Source organism: Delphinus delphis, chromosome 1, assembly GCF_949987515.2.
Source record: "Delphinus delphis chromosome 1, mDelDel1.2, whole genome shotgun sequence".
Taxonomy (NCBI): domain Eukaryota; kingdom Metazoa; phylum Chordata; class Mammalia; order Artiodactyla; family Delphinidae; genus Delphinus; species Delphinus delphis.
Genome location: NC_082683.1, coordinates 175,422,352 through 175,445,402, shown reverse-complemented (window position 1 = coordinate 175,445,402; position 23,051 = coordinate 175,422,352). Strand labels below are relative to the sequence as shown.

The window sequence follows — 23,051 nt, the reverse complement described above, 5'->3', positions numbered from 1 at the left end:
TGGGAGTGTTCGACTTGTCTGTGGTTCTGCTGTGTACGAGGCTCACCATGCACCGTCCTGTCCCCGTGTTCCTGAGAGGCACACCTTCCTTAAGTTCTCTTAGCCTAAGTCCTGTTAAGAAATCCAATCTGAGCTGGGTTTGTATCCCCTGCAACCTAGGATCCAAATTATTTTATTTTCACCTATTTCTCTCCAGTTATTTGGATGTTAAATTCAAATTAGCGTGAAAGAAATATTGGAACAATAATAGCAATGAATCGTGCTTATAGTTTGCCTGGCACTATTTTTTGCACTTTACTTATATTAACTTATTTAAGCCTCAGAATGATCCAGTGAAGATCCTGTGGTAATGTCTCCATTTTATATATGAAGCACAGTGAGATTAAAGAATTTGTCCAACTTTATATGTATATATTAGCACCAACATTCAAACCCAAATGGCCTGGCCCTGCCATGCTGTAACCACTACTGTCTCTGCCTCTGACTGGTGTGCTTCTTTCCTTCCCTCCCAGCCTTCTGTCTGTCCCACTCTGGCTGCAGTGTCATCTCACAATTATTAAATGAGCAGACGAAACAGAAGTGCCTGTTTTGAAAGCAATAGCCCCATTTCGTCAGTTCATGTGTTTGTGATCACAGCTGGGCTTATTCCCCTCTGCATTTGTGAATTCTGTCACTCCTCACCCAACAGCGTCTGGATACAGACTGTTCAGTCTGGAAGGTACAAGATAAGTTGGGCACAGAACTTACTCTGAAAGCAGTGCCAAGTAGCTGTGTGACTATTCTCAGATTTTAAGGTCAGCTCATCATCTAGGAATTAAATTTCACTGGGAAGTTAATGTTCTCAGAACGTCTGGGACTGGTGTGTTCTAGATTAAGACATTTCCCCCATTGTTTACAGATATTTTAGCCTCTCAAAAAGCTCATCAGTCACACACACACAGACACATACACACATTTATCCACGTGCCTCCCTCCATCAACAACTGGAAATTGTCACAATTCACGCATCACCAGAGATTTGCAGTGATGTCCCTGCCATCTTCCAGTAAAATCTGCGGGATCTCGTCTGCATCTTGTGGCCTGGCCTTTTTTTGCCTGATGAATTTCATCATTATCATGTGATGCTCTCTGTGCTCACCATTCTTCACTTTTTATAAGGTCATCATTTTAAAAATATATGATCATAAAAGGTTTGTTTCAAACAGTTCTGTTCCTTGAATATTAAAGTGTTCAGTCTCCAGGTAGGTATTCTGATAGTTACAGTGTTGCTGAAGATGTCATGGCTGAGAAGGTTTCTTTGGAAGTGATCTTCAAGGATGGGTATGTGTGTGTGGCTGATAGGGTGGGGTTAATGCTTGTTGAGTGAGTTATTTTGTGAACCATCAATGGGCCTGATTTTCCTGGGAACTTCTGTTTCTTTAAATACTTGTCAGATTATTAGTGCCTCTTGTTCTAAAATGTCATGATCATAGTATAGTGATTGCTTATGCGTCAGTGTTTTATAAAGAGTTGCTTTTTATTTTTAAAGACTGTGTGGAAAAATCTGCTGAAACCCTTCTCTCAGTTAAGCCATATACAAGACTAAGGATTCTGACCATAAGGCTGTGTTAGAATCACTCCCCATAATGAGAAGAGTCACTGATAGGATTGGTTGCGTTGGAAGAAAGGTTGAAAAATAGTGCTTCAGGAAATAAGATGATTCCTAGTCAAAGCTGGAAGATGAGGGCCTAGCTGAAATTTAAAATCAGGCAACCAAGGTTAAGTCTGAGGTAAATATCGTTTACATACAAAAGAATCTGTAATTATATAGCCACCTAATTAAAGGAAGGATTTTTGAATAAAAGATATGCAAGAGGGGACAAGGAAGCTTTTGGGGGTGGTGGTTATATATGTTCATTGTCTCGATTGGGCTAACGGTCTCTCTGTTGCATAAATGTGTCAGAACACACGTATGAACACATTTAAGTGTATGTTTTACAGTGTAAACGCATGCAGGTTATTCTGTGTCTGTCACACCTTGATAAAGCTGTTAAAAAGAAAAAAATCATAAGAATCCAAATCACAGGAAGCCTTTCAAGTAGAGTGCTCACCAGCGAGTCCTTCCCTCCGCCTGCGCCCTCTAGCCTGGGAGGTGAGCCAGGCTCCATCCCACAGGGGAGACTTGTATTAGCCCCACAAAGAGGAACATGTGATAAATGCAGTGGAGGGTCCACCAAGAGGGAGCATTTTTAGAACCACTGCACATTGGGGACTGGGGGGAAATTGAGAGATTCTCTAATACTCCAGGAAAATAGATTTACAGTTTCTAGTGACTTGTCCAAGAGAGTGCAGCTATTGATTAGAAAACTAAAGAAAGCAAGTGATTTTGGAGAGGGGGGTCAGTGACCTGCCCTTGAAGCCAAGCTGAGCTTGGACACGTGTTGCCGTGGAGACGCGCCTCACAGCCAGAAGAGGAAGGTCGCGAGGCATAGAACCAAAAAGAACAAGGAGCATATGGACAAGACTTTTAGTGACGATACAGAACATGGAGAACAGCAGTGAGAGATACAGTTGGAACCGTTTCCTTTTTAAGGAAAGTAATGAATTGAGTGAACTTTCCATGACCAACTTCTACAGGGAGGATGATTGTTTTCTTATGTGACACAGATCACTTTCTACTCAAAAGTTCTTATTATTAAATAACATGTGGTACCCCTCAATTCTTATTAATACTTTTGGAAATTCAGGGTTATAAATACAACCTAAGACAAAAAAAATCTTACAAAAATTTGACTGTAATGAAGGTACATTTCTAGTTATTTTTAAAATTCATTTCAGAATTTTATTAGTAAAAGTACAGACTCTGTCCTAATTATAAATTATAACATAATACTTTCAGCTGAATAACAAAGGAGTAAAATGTTTTTTGAAAAACATTTCAAAATAAAAAAAAATAACATGTATAGGGGTATCTGTACATATGAGGAATTTGTCTTTTTACTTGAATAAACCAAGTTGCAACACATTATGTAATACTTGCATAAATATGTCATGTAAAAACCTAAATATATCTCCATTTGCACTTATATGACCATAAATATATCTTTAAAAGGACTGAAAAGATTCACATCAAAGCGGTTACTTCTGAGGAAGACAATGGGATTGGATGGGCCGCCTACAAAATCTGATTCAAAACGTCTCAACATGGAGAACATCTTCAGGTGTTAACTGTGTATTTAAAAATATGTTTCAAAAAGATGCAAAAACAAATATAGTCAGTAACAGACTAAATATTTTAGTGCCTTGAAGCCTAGAAATGGAAAATTAGAAGTGACTATTCTAAAAATCTGTTATAAATGGATTAGTAAGTGGAATTGTAAATATATTTATATATATCTCTTCACATAGTGGAGAGTAAGCTTATAGGTCTGATTTTTCCCGGTGGCAGCACAGGCTAAAAATACAAATGAGTGAACAAAGAATTTAGATAAATGCATAGATGGAAGACCCTTACTGCCTTATAAAGGAAAGTCATTGAGATCTGGGCTGTATTCCTAAATCATAGAAGATTATGTTTTCAGGGCTGAAACACTGAGTCACGTGATAACTGAGTATTTCCAGGACAGGTTTATACATGTTCTTCAGGTGTGACCTTCTCAGGCTTTTCCTTGAGCACCTGGTGTTCTGTCTCTTGTGCCCTGAAAGAGTAGGAGGTGAGTTTCACCCTCTGGGAGTTCTGAGCTTGGCACTCTTGCCATCCCTTCTGTCTCTGATGCTCAGATCACCTGGGAGGGAACCTGCCCTTCCTGGGATTGTAGTATGTTTGGTCCTCAGTGTCCCCATAGGTCTTCAGTGTCTTTAAAGGTATGATTTTTGGTAAGTTATTTGGCTTTTTCTAGTTGTTGCAAGAGATGCCTTGCCATGACCTCCCACATCTTCCGTGGAAGGGAAATCCTGCAGGCTGTGCTTAAAACCTCATCTTGATGTCGCATGTAATTACCGACAGCGTATCTGCCAGGAAGTATTTCACACATAATTTTTCTTTGCCAGCAACTGGGAGCACATGGCCTGTGGGTTGGATTTCCTCAGAAAGAGGGTGTTGTTTGTGCCCTTCCTTCTGGGCTGGGAGTGTACTCTCTGCGGGGCTGCCTTCTCGCTGTCTGCCACAGGCCCCAGCGCACCCGGGCTGTGTTGTGCCTGGCTGCAGCACAGCCTCTGTCCACCGCCTGGATCCTGGAGCCGCCCCAATCTGTTCTAGCCCTGAGAAAGGAGTGTCCATCCTGCCTCTGTTTCAGCATCTCTGTGGGGGTGATCCCATCATCTTGGAATTCCTGGAATGTTGTCACCATGGTCCGTCTCCATAGAGACTTCTAGTTTATGTTTTGAAGATTATTCAGAGGGGCTCTAATAATGTATTTCTTTTTTATTCACCACTTCCCTTCCCTTAACCTATAAACTTGTGGTTTGAATTTAGTGCCAGGAAAAGTTGCTTCTTTAGAGTTGACGTGTTTTTTACTGTGCAATTATGGCATAATGGCAGCCACACAATTTATTATTCTCTGTCTGTCTATCTATCTATCTATCTGTCTCTATCTATCTATCATCTATCATGTATTAGACCTTAGTATGAGGGTATGCAGAACCTCAGTGGCAGCACTGATGTTATCTTGTAGTCAGAATGTTTACATCTTCTTTTTAGTCCTCGACTTAAAAATTTTTTACTTTCCTTAGTTATATCTTTCATTGTAATCTGTTTTAAATCCTTCTGGGAATAGGAGGGATATAAGTCATTTGACACATAAAAGTAATTTGTGTAAGAATTAAACATTACACTTCTTAATATAAATTTGGGTTTGCTCAATTAGCATGCAGAGCAACAACAATTGTGAATATTTTAGAATACTAATAGAACATTTTCTTAAGGCTTATTTGATTATACTATTGAATTCTGCTCACACATATAAATACTTTATAATTCATGAGGCAGACTTTATTCTTATACCAAAACAAATAGAGCCAACATTTATCATGTGTTTATCTCTGAATGCATCATTCCCCTTATCGTTTAGAATAATCTTGGGAGATAGAAAATATCCTTAGGAAAATTGAGAGAAAATTGAACAGCGTGTCTTTGAGCTCAGGGTTCCACAGTTTGTTGCATTACATTTTAAATGGAGCCAAGATTATTCACTATTTATACCTTTGTTGTTAGACAAAGATTGCTTTCTATCATCATTTGTTCAGAAACAGAAGACATCTGGTAGTACATTGTGCTGAAATCATTTGGCTGGGAAAAAAAGGAAAAAAGTATCCGTTTAACAGCCTGCCAGATGGTTGACAAAGAATGCCTTCACTAATTTGTGGGACAATTATTCTTAAGTACTGGGCTGTTCCTGAGAACAAAATGCTCAAATGAGCAGAAAGCTTCAGACAAAAAATGTAGCCATACTGTAATGATTCCATAGGCGTTACCCAACTTTTCATTCCTCGATTAATTCGCTTTAGAGCGCAGGTTTTCTGAGTGAAGAGAGAGTGGAGTACGTTGGATTTCAAATCCAATATCTTGATAATACTATATTGTTAACTAAATTTTAAGCATCAAATCCTTCCCAGTTTTCACACTTACCTGAAAGGGAATGTGATCTAAGATTGACACAAGCGCATGGTTATCCAGAGCAGACAAAGTCCCTTTTAGGATACTTTGAGCTTGATCATAGTCTCCACGTGCATCTTCGGCTGATGCTATCTTTTTATTCTCCCTGGATTAATTTAAAAGTGAGAATCATATTACGGATAAGAAGCCGCTCTTTTCCTTTGTCTTGGCAGGAGCTGGAAAGAAGTACTTTGTTGTTTTTTTTTGAAAGCCTTAATTCTAGATATTGTTTGCTGGGTTTCTACCCTCCTGGATGTTAGCTGCTCTGGAAGCTTTGCCAGAAAAACCCAGAGCTGTCCTGCCACCTTCTGCATGATGCAAGGCAGAGTCAGGGGCTTTGATGTCAGAGCCAGGGTCCCGTCTTCGTCCTGACAATATTGCTATATGCTCTGGGAAAATGACCTAGTCCCTCTAAATTTCAGTTTCACGTAGGGTTGTTTTTGAGGATTAAATGAGAAAGTATGTTAAATGTTCGGTAAGTGGTAGCAAGAGTAATGATGATAATAATTATCTGCCACCATGATAAACACCCATCCTCCCCTGTTTACCTTCTCTATTAAAATGCATAAATATTTCTACTAGTAAACCTCTAAATATGGTTTCTCGCTCCTGTCTCTCTTCCATGAACACAGATTTAAGTGTCTATCCTGTCTTTGTCATTAAACACTGTCTGTGTCTATCTCAGCTTAGGCTGCCATAACCAAATACCATGGACTGGGTGGCTTTACAAACAGAAATCTGTGCTTGCTTCGGCAGCATGTATACTAAAATTGGAACGACACAGAGGAGATTAGCACGGCCCCTGCGCAAGGCTGACGTGCAAATTCGTGAAGCGTTCCATATTTTTGAACAGCTTTGTAATTAATCAAGATTAATTAATAATTAATATCAGCACTTCCGCTTTTACCCATGAAATAACATTGTGCCCCACAAACTGACATTTGGGGTTTCAACTGAGAATGTGGGCCTTTTTAAAGCAGGAAAGAAGAAGATGTTGATGTAAAAGAAAGTACAAAATAAATTGAGCTTTTTTTTTCTTTATAAATTTAAAAAAACAAAAAAACAAACCCCCCCAAACTCAGAAATTTATTTTCTCATAGTTCTAGAGACTAGATGTCCAAGATCAAGGTGCCAGCATGATTGGTTTCTAGTGAAGGCTCCCTCCTTGGGTTGAGAAACTGCCACCTTCTTGCTGTGTCCTCACCAGAGCAAGCTTTCTAGTGTCTCTCCTTTTAAGGGCCATTATTCCCAGCATGAGGTTCCCACCCTCAGGACCTCTCCTAAACCTAATTACCTCCCAAAGGCGCATTCTCTAATACTGTCATGTTAGGTTGGGCCTCAGCAGGGCCATCCTCCCTTTACCTTGTAAGTTCTCAGTGCCCAGTGCAGTGCTGCCCAGGGGACAGGAAGTCACATTGTACTGTTGCCTAATTAAGTGACCGGTTCAATCTCTGAACTTCTCAGAGTGACACAGGAGCTCCACTAGTGTGAACTGCAGACGTGCTAAGTCAGAAAAAACCTAAGGTTCCAGGGTCATCTGAAAAACTAGGAGACAGCAGCACCACCACTGTTCTCAGAAAGAATAACACTTCCTCTGGTGGCACTTCAGGGGAAATGATTCTGCTCTAGGCAGTAGAGCATGGTGGTTAAAAACACAGACTACAGAGTTCAGATGGCCTGAGTTTAAATGCCAGCTCTACCACTTCCGAGCTGTGTGAACTTGGGCCTCAATTTTCCCATCTTTAAAGTGAGGATAAGTAGCTTTCTCATAGAGTGGTTGTGAAGATTAAATGATGCATGCACACACATACACACACACACACACACACACACACACACACACAGTCTCTCACACTCGGTGAGTGCTTAGAGCAGTCTCTGGCACACAGTAAGTGCTATGTAAATGTAAGCTGTTGTTATTATTCATTTGGGGAGACAGGCCTGTGAATGTGTGTCCCTGTCATCTACTTTTCTGCATATCTACAGGTGGACCAGAGCCCAGGATGCTGATGCCAGCATGACTCCCACTGATTAAGCACATTCCTTTTTTGTTTTTTAAATTGAAGTATAATTGATTTACAATATTGTGTTAATTTCTGCTGTACTGCAAAGTGATTCAGTTATACATATATACGTTCTTTTTTATATTCTTGTCCATTATGGTTTATCACAGGATATTGAATATAGTTCCCTGTGCTATACAGTAGGACTTTGTTGTTCATCCATCCTATATATGCTAGTTTGCATCTGCTAATCCCAAACTCCCACTCCTTCCTTCCCCCACACTCCTCCCCCTTGGCAACCACAGGTCTGTTCTCTATGTCTGTGAGTCTGTTTCTGTTTCATAGATAGCTTCCTTTGTGTCATATTTTAGATTCCACATATAAGTGATATCATATGGTATTTGTCTTTCTCTTTCTGACTTACTTCACTTAGTACGAGAATCTCTAGGTCTGTCCATGTTGCTTCAAATGGCATTATTTCATTCTTTTTTCATGGATGAGTAGTATTCTATTGTATATATGTGCCACATCTTCTTTATCCATTCATCTGTCAGTGGACATTTAGGTTGTTTCCATGTCTTGGCTATTGGGAATAGAAGCATATTCCATTCGTGAGCATCTCTCATCTTCAGTCTCTTCGGACAAATGAAAAGGAGTTAGTATTCATCTCTAGGCTCTCGGATTAAAACGAATGTGTGTTTTTCTGTTTTACTTGTCTGTGAAGTGCTGAGGGGCATACACACAATTAAGGAATTTATCCAGGGGATGATATTTGATTCCAATTTATCCTACTTTTATGAGTTTTGCCTTTTTTCTTTCTTTTTCAAGAATCTATACAGCCAAGCCAATTTTAGTTATTGATGAAAATACATACTGTTATCATTTTAGGTTGTTAGTCAGCACACTATGGTCATTTACTTGCAAATGTAAAATTTAGGGATGGGGAAAAAAAGAGTTTGATCTGGACTATTACAAAAGTCTGTGTTTTATTGACCTCAGCTCTAATTTTGCAGTGAATATGTAGATGACTAAGAAAGTGGAACTAAATGCTGTTTGCCATTCCATGTGGTTTTTCCAGTTGAGAAGTGGCCCAGCAGAATCTGTGCATTGTGTGATTATGTTTTTAATAACAATAGCTATCTTTCATTGAACACGAAATGTACCTTTTGTTGATAAATAGTTATCATGTGCAAGGCATTTTATATATACATGTATGTTGTTTTTGAAAAAGACATTTTAGCCATGCCAGGGTATCTGCTTAGGTTATAGGAAGTAGACTTTACCCCTTTTCTCTTATATCTATTGGAGTTTCATTGCTACCCTAGGAGCAGAGGGAGAAACCCTCCATTATGAATCCATCTGTAACCATAAATTTGCATAGAAGTAGAGGAGTTTCCTCTGAGGAAAGGGGCCCATAATGATGCCTTTCTTTTGGAATCCAAAGTTGTTAAACATTTTTAATTAACTTATATAGCCTTCATTTTTTCTTGCCTGCAGGGAAGAGCAGTGACACTCTTGAGAGTGAATCCATCGCTACCAGAGTATATGTGTCTAGTGGGTGAGGTTCTGTCTCAGGGCTGGAGGCTAAAGGGAAGCTCTGGTTGTGAGACCGTGAATTAGCTGACCTTGGAAGCACATAATTCCAGTCCAAACACTCTCACCAAGAGCAGTGTGTGTGTTATTGAATAAGAGATCTTATCCCATTTGGCGCCCAGGCCAGTGTTGTCATGGAGTGCTCCTGTCTGAGCTTGTCTTTTAAACAAGGTGCTGCATTTATCAAACCTTAAGGAATGATGACAGTCTAAGGATGTTGCTAGGAGTTGTACCCCAGCTGTGGTGGAGGCACCCAGGACCCCAGTTTCAGTGACTGTGGCACCAAAGGCAACAGGAGCTGTTGGTCTTTAATCTTTAAGAGGAAGAGTGCTCTCATTCTTACTTGGGTTAATGTTTTGGGCATGTTAACATTTCGGAAGAGGGTCAGGCATGTGATTGTGTGGTCCCTTCTGCGGAGTTTGGCCAGCCTCAATTCTCAGTCATGAAGCTACAATGACCCAGGGATCTGCTGGAGCAGTGACATGGCATTTACCGATCAATAGGCCATGAAGAATTGGACAAATTATTGATATTTTGACATATTTGTTGTAGGTTGTCAGTATACAGTATTTTCCTCAATTTTATGATTGTTTCAATTCAGTAACATTTAAGTATCATAACTGAGGTAAAGGAGAAAACGCTTTGATTGATTTAGTGCCAGAATAATTATGATGTTGAAATTAAACTGATGTTCCCTAAGAGAATGATTGTCTGGGTAAGCACACCTCTTATATTGTCTATTTATTAAGACACAGAGTGCTCTTTGAAACATTTAAAAATGCATTACACCCAGCAAACAGAAGTTCAGGACCAGATGGCTTCACTGATGAATTCTAACAAACATTTAAAGAAGAATTAATACTAATCCTTCTCAAACTCTTCTAAAAAATAGAAGAGAAGGGAACATTTTCAAACTCATTTTTCAAGGCCAGCATTACCCTGACAGCAAAACTAGACACTACAAGAAAATAAAATTATAGGCCGATATCCCTGATGAACATTGATGCAAGAAAATCCTCAACAAAATATCAGCAAACTGAATTCGACAGTACATTAAAAGGATCATACACTATGATCAAATTGGATTTATTCCAGGGACACAAGGATGGTTCAACATCTTCAAATCAGTGTGATATACCACATTAACAAAATGAAGGATAAAAATCATATTGGGCTGGCCAAAAAGTTTGTAACATCTTACAGAAAAACCCAAATGAACTTTTTGGCCAACCCAATACAGTCATCACCATAGATGCAGAAAAAGCATTTGACAAAATTCAACATCCATTCATGACAAAAATTCTCAACAAAGAGGTATAGAGATAATGTACCTCAGCATAATAAAGACCACATATAACAAGCCCACAGGTAACATCATACTCAATAGTGAAAAGCTGAGAGTATTTCCTCTAAGATCAGGAACAAGACAAGAATGGTCACTCTTACTACTTTTATTCAACATAATATTGGAAGCCGTACCACAGCAATTAGACAAGAAAAAGAGATAGAAGTCATCCAGATTTGAAAGGAAGAAGTAAAACTGTCTCTCTTTGTAGCTGACATGGTACTATACATAGAAAACCCTAAAGTCTCCACCAAAAAACCTGTTGGAACTAATAAACAAATTTGGTAAAGTTGGAAGATACAAGATCAATATACAAAAATTAGTTGCATTTCTATATACTAATAACGAACTATCAAAGAGAAATTAAGAAATCAGTCCCGTTTACAATTACATCAAAAAGAATAAAATACTGGGTATAAAGTTAACCAAGGAAACATAAGACACCAATGAAAGAAATTGGAGGAGACACACATAAATGAAAATATACTCTGTGTCCATGGATTGGAAGAATTAATATTGTTAAAATGCCCATACTGCCCAAAGTAATCTAGAGATTCAGTGCAATCCCCCTCAAAATTCCAATGACATTTTTCACAGAAATAGGACTAAGAACCCCCAAATTTGTGTGGAACCACAAAAGACCCCGAATAGCTAAAGTAATCTTGAAAAAGAACAAACTTGGACATATCACGCTCCCTGATTTCAAACTATAACACAAAGCTACAGTAATCTAAACAGTATGGTACTGGCACAAAAATAGACACATAGATCAATGGAACAGAACAGAGAGCCCAGAAATAGACCCATGCCTGTATGGTCATCTAATTTATAACAAAGGACCCAAGGATATACAGTGGGAAAAGGACAGTCTCTTCAATAAATGGTGTTGGGAAAACTGAACAGCCACATGCAAAAGCATGAAACTGGACCACTATGTTACCCCTGTTGACCTGAAACAAATAACTGCCAGATATTGCTCTAGCAAAGATGGGTTTATTTGGGCTCACAAGAGAATTGTAATTTGGCTTCTGCAACCATGGCGAAGCGAGCCATATGCAAGTCCCCACACAGCAAGGGAGGAAGAACACGTTTATAGAAGGGAAAAGGAAGTAGGGAGGGTGATGGTAAACAAAGAGTTCATGGCTTTTCACTGGCTGAGTCCTGCCAGGAAAGAATAGGGGTCTTACTTCCTGTTGGGCTCTGCTATCATTGCAGGCCATGAGAGCTCCCCATGCTAGTCTCCCAACTCTATTTAATTGAGGTTTCTGTTTATTCTTTTTGTATACTCCATACACAAAACTGAACTCAAAATAAAGACTTGAATGTAAGACCTGAAAGCATAAAACTTCTAGAAGAAAACATAGGGGATAGGCTCCTTGGCATCTGTCTTGACAATGAGTTTTTTGGATTTGACACCAAAAGCAAAGGTAACAGAAGCAAAGGTAAACAAGTGGTACTACATCAAACTAAAAAGCTTCTATACAGCAAAGGAAACCATCAACAAAATGAAAAGACAACCTATTGAATGAGAGAAAAGAATTACAAATCATACATCTGATAAGCTAATATCCAAAATATACAAAGAACTTATACAACTCAATAGCAAAAAAAACAACAACAAACCCCCCCAAACCCAGACAATCTGATTTTAAGAAGGGCAGAGGACTCGAATAGACATTTTTCCAAAGAAGACATGCAGATGGACAACAGTTACATGAAAAAGAGCTCAATATCACTAATCATCAGGGAAACGCAAATCAAAACAACAATGAAATATCACTTCTCACACGTTAGAACAGCTATTTTCAAAAAGAGAAGAAGTAGCAAATGTTGACAAGGGCTTGGAAAAAAGGGAAACTTTGCACTGTTGGTGGGAATGTAAATTGGTGCAGCCACTGTGGAAAACAGTATGGAGCTTCCTCAAAAAACTAAAAATGGAACTACCATATGACCCAGCAATCCCACTTCTGGGTATTTATCCAAAGGAAACAAAACATTAACGCAAAAACATCTGTACCTCCCTATTCATTGCAGCGTTACTTATAATAGGCAACACATGGAAACAACATAATTGTCCATTGGTGGGTGAATAAATAAAGAAAATAATGGAAAATTATTATTTAGCCATAAAAAAGAAGGAAATCCTGCCATTTTGACAATATGAATAGGGGCCTTGAGGACTCCTAAATGAAATGAATCACACAGAACAAGATACCATAAGATCTCATGTATATGTGGAATCTAAAAACAAACAAAAACTCTGAACTCACAGGTACAGAGATTGGTAGTTGCTGGAGGTGGGGTGGAGGGATGGGTGAAATAGGTGTAGGTGGTCAAACTTCCAGTTATCAGATAAATAAATCCTGTAATTTACAGCACGGTGACTATAGTTAACAATACTATATTATATATCAATATTTGGAGGTTGCTAACTATGCATTGTTATGGATGTTAACTAAATTTATTTAGGTAATCATTTCCCAAAATGTACGTGTATCAAATCATTATCAAATCATTAGGTTGTATACCTAAAACCAATACAATGCTATGAGACAATTATATCTCAATTTAAAAAAATCCACGTGCCATCTCTCCAACCTCTTGCTCCCTTTCCAAGGCTGGTGACAAATAGCAACTGGTGCTGGCTCAAAGCTAAAGAGAAATTGTAAAAACTATTTCATGACCTTGGGATCAATTGATAAGTTTGAAAATCATGCTAGGAAAGAAGTCATTCCCTTTTTGGAGCTTAACAGTAGACTCTGATACAGAGCCTTCTGTCCTGACTTTTCGATTAGAACCTGAACCTCGGGTAAGTAACCACCACTTCCTCATTTGTAAAATGGGTTTTCTTGTTACCACCCTTTACTTACTTTATAAGGATTTCCTAAGGAGTCACTAGACTGCCATTCAAACGAAAGAAAGCTGGAAAAGTTTCAGGAGAGGAGTTCCATGTAATTATTACAAACATCTTTCTGAATCATACTGTGCTTGTTGCATTAAAAAAATGCATCACAAATATTGATTTAGGATACCACTTATAATAAAGCTGTTTAGTCTTTGAGAAGAGCATAGAGTGCGCCCATTCTACCAATATGATTGAGCCTCACGAAGCATCCTGTTGGCCCGGAGTAGACAGACGATGATGGGATCACTCTTGTCCCTGAGTTCCCCACGGCGGAACGCTTAAGTTGTTTGCTTGTTGAAATAACAAAATCTAAATCAGTTAAAATGTAGTGCAGATTTGACCTCCTCTGGTTTGCAAACTTAACCACATAGAACATAACCTGAGCTGGATCTTAGACACCATGGTTTTTATGGCAAGACTTGTAGGATAGAAATGAAAAAGATACATGCACCTAACTAAGTAAAACAAACAACCTAACTGTCAGCTGGGAGTAACTGGTGTTTCAAACATAGTTGTGTTCTTTTGTGTCTACTGAGCCCATGATAATTTGACAAATGATTGTAGTAGAATATATATTAATTCCAGTCTCTCTTTATGGCCACGTGTATTGAAACAATTGAAAATCTTAAACATTTGTCTTTTTGGAAATAAACTGAAACAACCTAGTGCCAGATAGTGGAGAGAAATGTCCATTTTACCTTTCGGCATCTTAGCATGCATGCAGCTGAGAGGGTCCTGGCCGGGGACTGAGCTCCACGAGAGGAGCTGCAGCCCTGACCTCTGTCTGACATACACCACGCATCCCTGTTCCTCTGTATAACCTGCTCTGTATACCGAAGAATCATTCGGTAACAACACTTATTTACTTAACACATAATTTTGAGCACCTGTAACGTGCCAGTCACTGTCACAGACGTCAGGGAGCACAGTGAAGGGAAGTCCGTGCCTTCACATGCGGTGAGACAGACACTAAGGCGATCAACTCATAATGAACCGTCAGGTGGCCCTAATGCTATGAAAGAAAGTAAAGCTGCTTAAAAGAATAGAGAGCCATACAGGGTGCTGTTATGGATCAGGGCTCAGGAACGTTCTCTCTGTGATGGGGACGTTTGAGCAGAACACTGGAGGACGGGAAGGGGCAGCGTGGCCACCTGGGGACACGGCATTCCAGGCAGAAGGGGCAGCAAGCGCAAGGCTGGTGTTTGGTGAGTTTGAAGAAATGCCAGGAGGTGCCTGTGGTCTTAATCATCCTCATGAAAGTAACGACGAGAAAGAACTATATTCTCTCAAACCCAAGTTATGTCCACAGGTCCATTTCCTTTTATCTATTTATGTATTTGTTTTAAAGCTGTGAGTAGGCAGTTTGATGAGGGATCAGCATTGCACTGTTTCGGGCATTTTGCTAGTGACGTCATGTGGGCAAGCTCCTTGAATGTTCAGACCAACCCCATTATTACCCTCATCTCTCCACGCATTCGGAAGGACCGAGGTGTGGAAGCTTTACATGACTTCCTCACGGTCCCAGAGCTGGCGGCTGTCGGAGCCAGGATCTGCCCAGGCAGCCTGATTGCAAGGGCGGTGCCCGGGCCCCTCAGAGCTGGCTTCACACCAGGCCCCTGTGAGCCTGAGACCTTCAACTCTGCACTGTCTAGATTCCTTCTTGGAATATGGGAAAAGGGACGCTTTGGACCACAGCCTGAAAATGGATGCGGGGCACAGTTTCCAGCCTTGGTAATTTTGCTGGGGGCTTATTCTACATATCTTTCCCTGTGGGGAATTAAATGATCCCTCTTAGGGGAAGAAGCGTATAGCTTTCTGCAGCAAGAACTCTGGCTGCAACTCTCTGTTATATGTATGGGAAAGGGCCATGATATAAATTAATACCAGCTTGAATACACTTTGGACCGTTTGTTGTCAGAGTTGGAGGAATAAACTTCATTGGTCAGAGTGTGCCCCAAGGTGTGGGCACAGCAGACTGGGGTCCAGAAGCCATCCTTCTGCAGGGAGGATAAACAAACAGTACTGGCAGAGATCAAGGGTTGTCGTGAATAGGTTCCTGAATCTCAGAGCAGAAGTGAAGCTCAAAGAATGGTCCAGCTCTCTTAACGTTAGATCAAGGCTGGTTCAGAAAAGTTAGCTGCCAGGAATTAAAAATACACTGTGCTTATGATAAAATGCCTGTTGTTGAAAGCTGACATTATGGGCACCTGCTGGTGAGATCGAGATTTCTGGTGCCTGTCAGCCCTGTGGAGAGAATGACAGGAATGGTCTAGGAGAGCTAGATGTCCTATGCCGACAGGTCCTCTCTCTGGTCCTTACAATGTCTGAGGCAGAAGCTCTGATTTTGAGTGTTCACATCACTGCCTGACTGGACATTGGGGGGTATTTTCAGATAGCACTCTGTTATTTCTTATTTCTGAGGAAAGATGCCTTATTTGAGACATCTTTTTAAGTGCCGTGGTTGTTTTATTTTCCCTCAAAGGAAATAATTAAAATCCACTCTATTTTTGAATTTGGAGTGCCATTGGAAGTCACATTCACTGATTTCGGCAAGCATTCTCCTACTGTTAGGACTTTCCATTTGCTTACTTGGTACTTTCTGACATGAGAAACAGGAAAAGATTTGTTATTAAGTAAAAGTGTTCTTGAGTCACATGTAGAGCAGTAAGTAGCATACATTTCAGAAAGCGAAGACTTTGTAACTGGGCCTGACTTGCTTATAATAGATAATAAACGACACAATTCAGGGCAAACAAATACCAAAGATGAGGCATGTTCAGTTTTAGCGCATAACAAAGAGCTTTCTTCATATCAGTGATTTGAGGAAGGCTGTGTCTGGCTTCTTGTCTATTACTTTATAGGCACGACCAAAGCTGAGAAGATAAACCAGATACTGATTACAAGCGATACTTCCAGATATGAATCACAAGGGACTTTACTTATAGATCATTTGAATTATTTTTCCAATATTGATTTGGAAATAGTGATGATATTAATTCAACATTTTTATTGTTATGTTACTTTGCGTGTTAAATGCCTCTAACATTTTGGCTTAATGTATTCAAAGATTAATTATGATAAATTCCAGGAAGCTGAAAAGATGACTAGTTTCCATCTTGATTATGGTCTCTAGTGTTGAAACAGAAACTTGAGAAGTTAGTTTTACAAAAGAGAATAAGTAAAAATATTAATCATCTTCTAAGTATTCGATTGGAAATTATATCAAATATTAATGAGACCCTTCCATTAATTAAAACATTCTTATTATTTTTGAATTATCAGATTTCATAAGATTAATAAAGAGTTTTCTATACATTTTCTGTGTTAAAAATGGGTAAATAATAACTTCTTAGAAAGTCTCATTGTTGTTGTTCCCTCTCACATATTTGGCAAACTCAATCACCGGTATAAATAGACATGTAAAAATAAATAAGAAAGACTTCTGGGTAGCCAAGTACAGTAACACAAAATCCACATGCCCAGACTAAAGTCCTCTTACTCATGGGTAAGTGCTCTGGCTGTCATTTACAGGCATTTTCTTTCCATTTTACACTTAGAACTATGCTTCTCTTTTTTATCCATCCCTCAGAAGATTAGAAATGGGAAATCAAAGCAGAGAGGAAAGAGAGGTGACAGAGGCAGGTACAGTGCCTTCAGTAAAAAAGCAATACCTGAGAGCTAAGTGGGAAGGAAAGGCAAAATGATAGTAATATTATTAATATCTATTTGTGATGATATGTATAGATCTGCCTACACATCTGTGATGATTTTAGGTGTCAACTTGACTGTGTTTTTTTTAATCCTGTTTTGTGTATTACTCTGTGATTATCTTTTTAAGCTAGTGAATTAATTTTTCTGAGCTTTACAATTCATGTAAAAAAGCAATATTGGGGGGATTTGGGGAATGGTTAAAAAGGATACAATGATTACAAAAGTGCACTATAAAATAACACACAGGAAGTATAGAATTTTGAAAATATAACAACTTACTGGTCTGTGGTGGAAAGTTGCCATGACTTCAGGTGTTTATACAGGTATGATTTAATCTCCCCAAGATGGAGTTTCACCATCTATATTTAGCATTTTTCTTCCTGGCAAGGATTTTAGAAGGTTGTCACTCACTTTATTTTCAAAATAAGATATTAGTACTTCATGTTCTAAAATCCTTCCAGGATAGGAATCTCTCCAGGTAGAGGAAGTATTTAGCTGTAAATAATAGATGTATTCATCCCCAGCCAAGTATGTGGATTTTGGCTAAAATGCACCCATGTATCTATTAAAAGTTATATTATGGTAGATCCCTGATATGTAACTTCTAGCATACTGCTTTATAAGTAGTTAGGAAAAAAAAAAACAAAACACTTTACTTAAATATCCAGGGGGTAAATTTCCACTGGAAAATAAATTTCTCAGGATAAACTTTAAAACTACGTTTAATTAGGGTTAAAAAAAACTAAAAAAATACTACATAGTGATTCCTCTAGGTATTTAGACTGGCAGAGTAAACCTTTCTTGCTTTGAAGACCAAATAGTTCAGTTGGTTTTAGCATGGTGCCAAGAAAATCGAGTGTGAATTTAGCCCAGGCCAGCCAGTTAGCTCTGTAATCCTACAGAATGACATTTTTCAAGTGCCTGTTATTGCTTTAGCAGGAACCAGGTAAGAAATGGAGAGAGATTTGCAAAATTCCTCCTCCTCCTCTTTTTTGGGAAACTAAATATAGCATGTTGAAAAGAGGTCACAGATTTCATCTTTGTACATGACAGGGTATTTTTCAGTATGTGAATTATAACATTTCCCATTAGAAGTTTGAATGTCCACTTGAAACATTTTTTAAGCCTCTTTAATATCCTTGAATCTACAAAAAGTTGGACTTCAGGTGGAATTAAGTTCTGCGTAATTTAATTAAGTTATTTTATATAGCTAAAATTATTTTACGTTATTCAAATGATAGTAGCTAAATAAGTTGTAGAACTTAAATATAGAAATTGTATAAAATATATAAGTTGATAAAATTGATAATTTGATTAAAATGTAACCTCATTTAGATAGAATTAACTGAATACATCCCCTGAGCACTGATACTGGAGAAGATTTAATGCTGCACTAGAGGAGATGTTTGCCCAATGGATGACCCATCTTCAACTCAATCATTAATCTGAAAGTAATAGTTTTCTTCCTGGAAAACAACATTAGCTCTCTTTCCTTTGTAGGGAACTGAATAAAGTACTCTTTCTTTCCTTTGGCACAGAGAGTAGTTGCCTCACCCAGAGCTCAGAATGCCATGTAAACAGAGGAAGAGGTTTAGCCCATGTAAACCTCTGGGATAGCTTGGAAAGCATGCAGCTGACATTTTGCAAAGCTCGTTGGAGAAACATTCCCTCCTCAGCTGTACCGCAAGGTGGCTGAGTACACAGCTTGGAATTAGACATTTCTGCATCTGAATTTCCAGTCCACCATCTCCCATCTGTGTGACTTTAGAATTCACACAGTACCCGCCCGTAAGCCTCAGTTTCTTCAACTACACAGTGGAGGTAAAAATGTCTACCTTGCAATGTTCTGTAAATATGATATGAGATAATAAATGTAATAGATTTAACAAAATGATTAGCAGGTTTTGAGTAGTCGTTATGAGTAAATATTATTAGGATGTAATAATCTCACACTTGAACTTTCAGCACATGAAAAATTAGACTGAAAATAAAGATCCTTGCGCTCAGTAAACCAACATTCCATGATAGAATAGGATGGCACAAAAGTAGTGAAGTATTCATTAAGGAAAAAGAAGATGCTAATAAAAGAGAACTCCAGACCAGAATGGAGACTATTCTCTCAGCCATACTAAAGTGTTTTACCAGTTGCACTGTGAGAAAGTCATGCAAGTTTATTCAGAACCTCATTTTTATCCATTGAATACTTATCATAAATACTATGCATGGATACCATTTATTTGCTTAATGCATTCTAAGATATAGTAATATCTCTATACATATCCATATGCATCTTACTCAGACTAGGGGTTATTCATTCTTTGCATTCTCAAATAAGGTTTTGGTTATCTCATAAAGTGCCAAAAAATTTTTTTAATGAACCTTTTGGAATGATTGTACATAGATAACTGAACTAGATGGACCCTACTGACCAGTACAGTCAGGCTCCCTTTGCTAAGAGGGAGAAAACTGACGAGCAGCTTGAGTAGCTTAAACACCACAGACTTGGAGTCAGATATGCCTGAGTTTGGGTTCTTCATTTTCCACTTAGGAAGTTAGACAATATTCTCAAATTCCCTGAGATTTGATTTTCCTCTCTATAAACTGAATATAACTACCCACAACAGCAGTTGTGAAGATTAGAAAAGGCCATATTATTTAAAAAGAGACTTTCTTTGGGGAGAGGTGTCTGGTTGTGATGTAACATTGCAAAGTGTTTGATGTAAGAATAGAAAAAAAGGGAAAGAAAAGAAGTGAGATATCAGTGACATAGTTTATGTTTATTTACAAAAAGTAGATAGTTCACAGACACATATGTATGTTTTCCTGATATATTTATTTCAGTTTGGGAAATTTTTTTTGCACTGTTGAAGATTTTTGAGATAAAACAGATGTGGAGATATAAGGTGTTTTAATAAAATGTTGCCAAATGTTTATCTCATTTCCATTTTAGGGAAAACTGTAAAATCTTCCTTACATATTATAAATTATCCAATTTAAAAACTATCCAGGTAGAACTACTTTTAAGTGATTTAACCTACATGGATAATGTGTACACAGATATATCACTGCATTTTCACAGTGCTTTTATTAATGATTAATTTGTTATAACTCCTATTACGTTTATTAAGCCTTGCTGAGAACAGCCACTGTTCACCTAACTTTGTATTTTGCCAACATTTGCTTTTATAATGTTCTTGATGTAATATGATAGGGTTTGTTTCTAGAAAATTAGGAGAGTTAAAAATAATTTTTTTAGCTAGTAGTTCACAAAAAATTATTACCTGTACCTTTTCCTAGTACAAGCAGTTTCATAGATTGCCACATAAATGGACACTCCCACATGAATTTTTTAAAGAACTCTATCTTCTATGGGCCTTGATCTTTTGAGAATTGCGGAACAGCTCATACTCTATATTAATCCACATGAACAATATTTTAGCCAGTCTAACTACTGTGATTTCTGTGACTATTTAAAGAATAAATGACTTTTGTATATTGTGGTTTAATAGTTTAATTCTGTTAACAGGAACCAATTAAGTTGCAAATTTTGGTACCAGAATCTCTCTCTCTCTCTCTCTCTCTCTCTTTCTCTCTGCTTTAGAGTGTAAAACTTCTCCAGAAAAGGAAGAAGTCAGGTCACTATGGACATAAAGAGTGGAAGCTTTTATGTAAGGATAACTTCTGTTTAATATTAAGGTAGAGGTTTCAAAGTCTATTCTTAGAGGACCCGGCGGGTACTATAAATGAAAAAAGTAGGAGGAGTGGGAAGCTCTAAGATAACCAGAGCTGTGGGGGGGGACCATGTGGATCCAGAAACTGCATTCCCATGGGTCAGACAAATTACTTCTGAGATCTTCACATGGTTTTTGAGGTGCTTGTAGATATCTTGTCTTAAAGCGTAGGTCACATTTGATTAGGAGGGCAGAGAAGGTCAAATCTAAGACTGGGACCAACTGTAAGCAAAGTGGGTCCCAGTCTTAGAATTGACCTAGACATCCTATAACACACAGTCCATCCCCCTCTAGGAGAATTATCTAGTCAGAAATGTCAGTAGTGCCAAGGTTGAGAAACCCTGCTCTAGATGAATGTGTGTGGTGGGAAACAGGGAAAGAGAAGACGTTATATCCTGCAATTTACTGTCAAATGCTTCAGCATAGAAAGTGCTAATTAATTTAATCTGTACTCTAAGGTCGGCATTTCAGATACCGTAGTCAGGAATACGCACGTTAGGAGTGGTTAGTCGGTGTATGAAAGTCTCTAAACAGAGGCCCCAGGGCCAGAGGCCCAGGCAGGCAGAGAGCTTCACTGTCTTTATTTCAATTAATATCAGTTGCCTTATTAATTTTTATAGTTGATGTTAGCTATTATTTTATAATCCATGAAATGAGGGCTGATCAGTCTAGAAACATTGTACAGGCATGGCAGCTGGGGCATAAACAAGGCGCAGAGATCCCACTGACCACGTGCTGTGGACGACACGCTGGGCTCAGGTTTCTAAACCTGACCTGGGCTCAGTTGTTAAGCAGAGGATACCGCTGCTCAGCCCTGACCAGGTGAGTTGCATCCTGCCATTAGAAGAGTGTAGAGGGTGAGGAAAGTGGGAAGATGCTGGTCAAAGGGTACGGACTTCCAGTTATAAGACGAATAATTTCTGAGGACCTAGTGTACAGCATGGTGATTTTAGTTAACAGTACCCTATTATATACTTGAAAGTTGCTAAGAGAGTAGATCTTAAATGTTCTCACCCCAAAAAAGAAATGGTTATTATATGATGTGAGGGAGGTATTTGCTAACACGATGGTGGTAATCATTTTGTAATATATAAGTGTATCAAATCAACCTGTTGTACACCTTAAACTTACAGTGTTGCATGTCAGTTATATCTCAGTAAAGCCAGGGAAAGAAAGAATGGTGTAGAATCTGCTTTAGGTAAATTTTCTATACAGAATGCTGTTGGAACATGAGAAAGGATAGAGAGATGGGCCTCTACCAGGCTTACAGAACAGGTGGCATGGTTGTTTTAGGGTCACATCACCGTTTGCATCGGTGGCAGAAGCAGCTTTCAGTCTTGCTTTCATTTTGGTGTAACTCTGAGTGACAGAGGGAGAGAAGACCTATAGCTTTAACTCCCTCTAGCCATTGGTTTCTACTGAAAACTACCAGAAAGAATCCATGGTGCGTTAACAATGCGTTTAAGTTGTTTTAGCAGAGTCAGGTTACAGGAAACCTTGAGAGTGAGGCACAAGAAGGTGTTCAAGCCAGGAACTTGATGTGATGGGGAGTTGCACGTAGGGGATAATTAATTACTAATGTCTAAAATGAAGAAGGGGAAAAATTGATGGTAAGAAAACCAGTGGGAAAGCTCTTAAAATAATGACATGAGGTGTCAGGTGATGAGAGTTAAGATTCTGTTGGCATCAGCAGCAATTGAGAAGAGACAAAATCAGTGAGACACATGAAGGCATGAATAATAATAGCTAAAATGTATAGTTCTCTGTTTTTTAGTTACCGTGCTTACCCCTTTTCATGCATTATGTTACTCAAACCTCGGAACAGCTCTAAGATTCTAGACGTTATTGTTACCCCCATTTTTAGGTGAGAAAAGTCAAGCACAAGAGTTTAAGTGACTTCCTTAGGGTTACAGCATTAGTAAGTGATGGGCCAGATCATTTGGGATTAGCACAGGTTTGCCAGGTGAGCCTCGTGTGGTGGTGCCAGTTTCCAAAATGGGTCTGTAGGAATGGAGCCAGTTTCCATAGGGAAGGGAAGAGGGTACATGTGGGCTCACCAGACCTGAGAGGGCAGAAGGTGGTAGGAGTTGTTGGCTCATGGAAGATCTGCCAGAGGACCCGTCAAAACTGA

The 23,051-nt window shown here is 38.7% G+C and overlaps 1 long non-coding RNA gene and 1 other non-coding gene across 2 annotated transcripts in view; both read left to right on the top strand.

Annotated features, from left to right (window-relative positions):
- The window catches only part of LOC132424951 (uncharacterized), a 71,420-nt gene that overhangs the window by 31,799 nt on the left and 16,570 nt on the right, over window positions 1-23,051 (top strand). The gene's annotated exons all lie outside the window — the stretch shown is intronic.
- Window positions 6,373-6,479, top strand: LOC132416086 (U6 spliceosomal RNA). The gene has a single exon (XR_009517463.1). It is a non-coding gene; the product is annotated as a U6 spliceosomal RNA (small nuclear RNA).